This window comes from Protobothrops mucrosquamatus, unplaced genomic scaffold, assembly GCF_001527695.2.
Source record: "Protobothrops mucrosquamatus isolate PMUCROS unplaced genomic scaffold, P.Mucros_1.0 scaffold_280, whole genome shotgun sequence".
In the NCBI taxonomy this organism is placed as follows: domain Eukaryota; kingdom Metazoa; phylum Chordata; class Lepidosauria; order Squamata; family Viperidae; genus Protobothrops; species Protobothrops mucrosquamatus.
The window spans coordinates 1,048,775-1,056,315 of NW_015386356.1; positions in this window are offsets into that span (position 1 = coordinate 1,048,775).

Here is a 7,541-nt window from a genome sequence, read left to right on the forward strand (position 1 = left end):
TGCAGTCTTACTGGGATCCCATCCTCGTCGCCAGTGTTAGATCGCGCAGGCAGTAAGACACGAGTCGAGTGACAGTCAGCTCTCGGTTTATTGGCAAGGCATCAAGTAAATCCGGACTGGCTCTCTGGGCCAGGGGAGCCCTCTTTTATGGGATTCCCCTGGCTTGTAATCACACAATTCCATTGGCTGGTAAGACCCTATTGCTAGTTAGCCAACCAGCAACGGGCATGAAACTGTATGCAGATGGAGAAGGGCAATCACCCTTAATGGGCGATCAATGGTGAAGGGCAATCACCCTTAATGGGTGATCAGGATATGCATAGGGGATTAAGGGGGGGGGAATACAAAGAACACAACAGTTTGCTTCTGGTGTTAGTCAAGGTGTTACTTGTGAGCCGGACTACTATGGAATGACCTTCATCCCATTACATCAGCCTATTCCACCCAGTCAAGCAGGGAAGGTATGCTGTGAACCAGTGGTGGGATTCAAATATGTGAACAACCGGTTTTCTGTGTAGATGCCGCTTCTGGAAGTTCATTCTGGGCCTGGGCAACAAAAAATTAGCTACTGGTTCTGCCGAACTGGTGCAAACTGGCTGAATCCCACCACTGCTGTGGACCCTGTTGGTTAAAGAATTCTAACTGGTGGGATCTAGAAAGAGAAGCTTCTTTTCCATTGCCCCTGCCCTGTGGAATATTCTCCCCAATGAGGTGAGAGAGGCCCCCACTCTTTTGGCCCTCCGAAAAGGAATTAAAACATGGCTTTGTGTGTGGAACCTAAGGACCCTCCCTTCACATTTTCAACTGATTTTTTACAGGATTTAATTATTCTTGCCTCCTTCTAAAAATTTCTAATTTTGAAATTTTAATTGTAACATTTTAATTTTATATACTGTTTTTATATTCTGATATTTTATTGTACAGAGTCCCTGCCCACAGGAAGATGTATGATTCAAAAATGTAAATGAATGAATGAATGAATGAATGAATGAATAAATAAATAAATAAATAAATAAATAAATAAATAAATAAATAAAGTATATGCATAGGACAGTTCTGTTGCTGTCATTAGAGACGCTCATAAATGAAGGCAATTAACTAGAGCAGGTCAGAGGGAGTCAATACGGCAACTCCCAGGGAGGAGGAGCAGGCATTGAGAAGCCACACATTGGGGCTGCTTAATAAAAAGGGAAGGTGTGGGCGGTGCTGGTTGCTGAAGTCGACCGTTTGTAAAGAACTTCCAGGGATCATGGTCTGTTTGTTTTACCGGTGAATTTCTTGTTTAACTCCTGCTCTGTTTACTTTTTTAACCAATTATCTGTTGGGAAAGTATTCTGTTGTTTTTGTTTTGGAGAAAACTTATCAGGACTGTTTTTGAAATAAAAAGGGGTTGGTTTTTCCAGCCTACTGATAAAAAGGAGGTTGTTCTTGTGATGCAACAAGGACAGATGTAGGCTGGGACAGAACAGTTTGCCTTCAGCCTCCCACCCCCTACTATTATGGAGCAGCTACATGCTGAGAATGCCCAGCTCTCCCAGCAGCTGGCTTTGTTATGAGCCCAAGTGGCTCAGCTTCAAGCACACATCCCTGCTGCTCCACCACCCTGAAGAAAATGCCAAGTTGTTATGTCGGACAAATTTGTTGGCAATCCGGACATGTTTCCTGTTTTCCTGGGACAATGCCATCTGTTTATCAGTGTGAGAGTGGCTGATTTCCCCACTGACCGGGATAAAGCGGGGTTCATGATAAGCCTCCTCTCTGGTGCTGCAGCTCGTTGGGGCACACCCTTGCTTGCCCAACCTAGTCCATTGTTGGACAACTTTGTGGGTTTTTGTGATTATATGTGGATGATGTACGAGGACCCCATCAAGACACAGACTGCTACCCGACATTTGAAAGCTCTGAGGCAGGGCCGACGCCCCCTACAGGGCTATATCAGCGAATTTCAGCTTCTTAGCCAGGATTCAGCCTGGAATGAGGCTGCGCTCGTGGACGCTTTCCAAGATGGATTGTCGGAGGAGATGTTGGATGAGCTGGCCCGTGTTGATATTCCCCCGGACCTCAATGGGCACATCCATCTCTGTCTGTGGATCGACGATCGGCTACAGCAGCGAAGGAGTCGCCGTGCCACCCCAGAGACCCATGCGGCCCCCATTGTGCAGGAGACCCCGATCCAGAGGGAGGAGCCAATGGAGTTAGGTGCTGACAGACTTCGCCTATCGGTGGCAGAGATGAACAGGCGACATTTGGGGGAGTTGTGTTTTTATTGTGGGGACCCTGGGCATTTGGCTGCTTTCTGCCCCAAGAAGTGACGAAGGGTGTCTGTGACTGAGCCTGTCCCGAGAAAGCCACCTGCTCCTCTGTCAGAAAATGGCTCGAGCCCGACCTGAAGGGCATTTTGGGTTGGGCATCCAGCAAAACCGAGCGACGCCCTTCAGATGCTGCCCATGGATCTTCATGGCATCTGATATTGGAGGCGCGCCTGATTCTCCCCGGGTTGCCCAAGGGGATTCCCGTCCATGTGTTGATTGACTCTGGGGCCACCACAAACTTTATGAATGACATCTTCCAAGACCTGTTAGATCAGTTTGTCATGATCTACTTGGATGACATCCTGATCTACTCCCCGTCACGAGAGGTGCACCATCAGCATCTCCATCTGGTCCTGCAACAGCTCCAAGAACATCAGTTGTATGCCAAACTGGAGAAGTGCCAATTCTACCAGAGGACCATTGACTTCCTGGGTCACTGCATTTCTCCTGAGGGCATCGCCATGGAGCCGAGTATGGTCAAATCTTTGTGGAGTTGGCAACTCCCACGTTGTGTTAAAGATGTCCAGCGACTTCTGGGGTTCGCCAACTATTATCGGACTTTCATCCCTGGTTTTGCTGCCATGATGGCCCCCCTCACTCGGCTCCTGCAGAAAAAGACCCGGTTTCAGTGGGATGCCCCAGAACAACGGGCTTTACAGGCTTTGAAGGAAGCCTTCATGAAGGAGCCCATTTTGAAGCATCAGAAGTAACTGAACTGGTTGAACTTTTCAGATCATTTTGGTAGGCTGAAAATAGTGAATAGATTTTAAAAACCAACAAATATATAATGAGATTGCTCTTTCTCAATTTATCATCTTCTTCTCTAAGGAATCAGCTAATTCTCTCAGAAATGCATGTAATGCTAAAAGTAGCAGCTTGAAAAGTCTGGTTCTTTAATGTGAATTAGATGGTTAGATCAGAAAGGACTACAACACAGATGGACCAGAAAATTTACTATGTATAATCAGCCTTACCAAATAGAACAAATGTTATGCCATCAATCAGGGGAATGAAAGAATTTGGCATATCCATTATTCTAAAGAGGGAAGAATAGAGAGAGAACAATCTGTTCAAATAAAAATATTTTGGGAAAAAATATGAAGAACTGCGTACTTGGTAATAAAAATAGGGCAGTTTTTGTGCAAAAATTATAAAGTGTAAAATAAACTTCTATTTAAATCCTATTTCCAAACAAATTATTCTATATAACTTTTAGTTATAAAAAATGCAGGAAAAAAACTAGGTATCTTATAATAACAAAAAGATTCAAATAGTAAGAAAAATAATTAGTGACTACACTCTGTTGCACACATCAGCGTTTTTCATTTGTTTTTCTATACTTGTTAAGATATTCATTGAGTTATTAATCCTACTTTCACTGGGATTTAATTGAAAAAAATTTTGCCTATAGAAATGTTGTCCTACAGAAAATTGGCCAGTATCAGCATGTCACCCTGTTCACCATGAGATTCTCATTTGCTTATACCTACTCATGCAACTTACCCTGAAAAGAGGAAGGTATGTAAGCCGAAGGAAGGCCACCAGTAGAGTGACTGTGGTATACTGATTTAAAAAAATGAATAGAGAAAAAGATACAATAAATCCAGTGGTGGCAGTGGTGGGATTCAAATATGTGAACAACCGGTTCTCTGTGTGAATGCCGCTTCCGGAAGTCCATTCTGGACCTGGGCAACAAAAAATTAGCTACCGGTTCTGCCAAACTGGTGCAAACTAGCTGAATCCCAACACTGAATAGATCCCGCTCTGTTCCTAACTTCTGAAAAAAAAAATACTTTTTTCACTCTGAGGATAGATAGTGGTGAATACTCCAAGCCAGCATAAATATTATAGACATTTCTTTGCCTGTTTCTGTGCATTTGTTATCAAAGATGTAATATTATAATGTATTTAAAAACTTACTATCTTTGCATCACATTACTCTTAGAACAAGCCATTTTCACCATCTAGTAGATGTACATTCTAGGGCCTATTAAGCAAGAAGTATTCATTGTATTTCTCATTTGGCATATATTGGAAAAGAATCTCAAAAATATTAGCTGTAACTGTAGAGCCAATCTTTGGGTGAGATACTAAAGATTGATCTACTGAGTTTTTAAGTCTTTTTTTCCCCTCCCTCTTTTTATTTTACTCTCTGAGTCACTGGGCTAATATATGCATTGACATGTCTTAATAAATCTTTTGTGGCAGGCATTGATGTTCTCTTAATGCAAGAACTAGCACTGCCCTTGGGAGTCCTCACATAGAGTTGACTTTAATAAACACCTCCCCCCTCCCATGCCCCTCTTGTTTTCTCAGAGCATCAGATCTCACTTGATAATCAAATTAGTGGCTATATTTTCAATGGATATTGCACTAGATCAGAATACTGATTACTCCTACTGACCTTTTTAGCTTTAAATTATTTGAATACCAGAAGAGCTAAAAGTCAAAACAGCATAAATCTGAGTGGGTAGTTTTAATAATGCTGTGCTCAAGATTTCTTTCTAAAGGAAAAATAAATTCCTGAAAAGGAGACTAAGGGCATGGTTTTAATAAAACTTAGTTTTTCCCTCAAACATTAAGACCCACATTGGTACTGGTCCCTAATATGCATGGTTCTCCTGGGTGAAGTGTCAACATTCTTTTTTTAAAGAATTATTGTGACTGTTTTAATTGTATTTTACAGTATTTCAAATTGGGTTTTTTATTGTTGTTAGCCACCTAGAGCTACACATTTAAAATGGGTAGACACATATATTTTCTAAATAAATATGCAAGAAATTTTTTAGGGAGAATATTTCAGTGATGAATAACTGGAAGAAAAATCTGATACTAAATTCTTTAAAAGCTGTGTTATTTATAGCACAATTTTACACATGTCTATTCAAAAATTCAACCCATTGAATATACTAGAGCTTACCTTCAAGAAAATGTCCCATCCCGATACTGCCTTCCCTCCCATCATCCCCAAAATATATCTAAGGCAAAATAAGAAATTCAATTGTGCATTTTTAGTGATCAACCCATAAGTCTAAATATGATGTAACCGAAATTTTCAGAGTCCCACAAACATGTGAACAATTGAACAAAGGAACCCAATTTAAAATTACAATTTCAATAATCCCAGTTATCTTTGTACGTAAGGTGGAGTCACTGTTCCCCAAGAACAGGGAGTTATTAGCAGATTGTTTCCAAGTTGGTGACAAAGCCTTTCCCAAAGCTGCCTTGTAAGCATCTAAGCCTACACTGCCCACTTCTCATGCTCCAGCCCTCAGGAGATCACATGAACCTGTTTATAAACTGTCTCTGACAATTTCATAGAACTCAATGGAAAAGCGAGAAGGGATTCTAGACTGTTCTGAGCTGAATTTTGAGCTGAATTGTGGTCATAAGTTGAGGACTATTTTTGAGTACCTATTTTTCTTTCATCCTGGAGGGGATGATTGGCATCATCAGCTCCAAATGATGAACAACAAGAAACTAATGGCAATGTATTACCATGTATATTGAATAATGAACCATGAAAATTAGTTTAATAACCTTATAAGAGGAACAATATGTGGCTGCTAAGATTGAAGTCAAGAAGCTATGTTGCACCCGAATGAATCAAGCAACCTTGACAACAACAGCATACAGATGCCTGACATTGAATGTGTATGTATGTACTAGTGCAGATGAGCTGTGCGTTGGTGTGTAGCTAATCTCTCTATTGCTATGTAGGAAAAAGTAGCCTGTGAAAATGTGGCAATTGGTTGAGGAGACAGATGAAAAGAATTCATACCCTTATGATTTACTTGATCAAATCTGGAAGGTAAATCACATAACGATAAAAAAGCTTGGTTTTTTTGAACACTTTTCATGAGTATATCTATGCATAGACTGCTGCAAAATTGTAGATTTAGAGCTCTCCAACAGATCATAATTTCTGAATGTGTCATCACGCAATTTCCCCAATGATAAGTCTTACAGGGATGACAGCATGCATCAATGACATAAAAATAGCTCACTGAGAGGCACAATCATTGAATATCTATCACACAAAAACGGACTGCAAAGTATTCTAGAAAGAAGCTGCGTAGCAATGAATAAGCCAGGTGTCAGTAAAAAACAAAAAATTACAGAAATAATTTAAACAAAGACAGAAGACTTCAAGCTGGAAGTAATAAGGTTCCAATAGTAAAACCATTTCAGTTTAGATCAGTGGTTCTCAACCTTTTTAATGCCGCGACCCCCAACCGGTCGTAAGTCAAGGACTAAACCGGTTGTAAGTTGAGAACTAAACCGGTCAAAAGTCGACGACTAAACGGTCGTAAGTCGAGGACTACCCAACCGGCCGTAAGTCGAGGACTTTCCCTGCCCGGGAGTGCTGCGCATGGTGGTTCCACCTCCTGCGCCGGCCGACGCGTAGCTGGCAAGCGGCAGAGACAGAGCAGAGACGGAGCAGAGACGGAGCAGAGACGGAGCAGAGACGGAGCAGAGACGGAGCAGGCCGACCACCAGGCCCAGCCCAAGGGAGGTAAGGCACCCGCCGGAAAAGGGGAAAAAAATGGCGGACAAAAAAAATGGCGGACAGCCTTGCTTGGCGACCCCCGTGAAATGGTTGATTGACCCCAAATGGGGTCCCGACCCATAGGTTGAGAACCACTGGCTTAGATGTATATACTGATACCAAAATGCACTGATTGAAAACATTTTTAAAATGAAATATATTTTCAAATAAAGTTGTTAGAGTGAGCTGGAACTAATTAAGTATATGGTGTGCAAAATGGATCTGAGAGTCTAGTGCAAAGCTTTAGCCCAGTTCACATGACACATTTAATTGAATCAAGAAAGAATAATGAGTTATGCAGAATAACATTTTATTCAAAAAAGTGGGGGAAAGAGAATGTAAACATTATAGCTTAAATAGACATATGTAAAATGTCCAGAGGCAAAGGATATTAAGATATGAAACTGTTCAGAACTACAGTATTTATAACCCTACATGGAATAGGGGCAGTCTACCTACGGAATTAGCTTCATCCCACTACATCGGCCCATCCCACCCAGTGAGGCAGGGAAGGTATAAAGAATTCTGATTGGCGAGGTCTAGAAAGAAAGCCTTCTCTGTCATGGCCCCCACCCTGTGGAATAATGTTCCCCCAGAAGTGATATAGGACTCCATTCTCCTGGCTTTCCGAAAAAGAGTTAAAACATGGGTCTGAGAGGGATTTACAGTCCTGCGTGGTA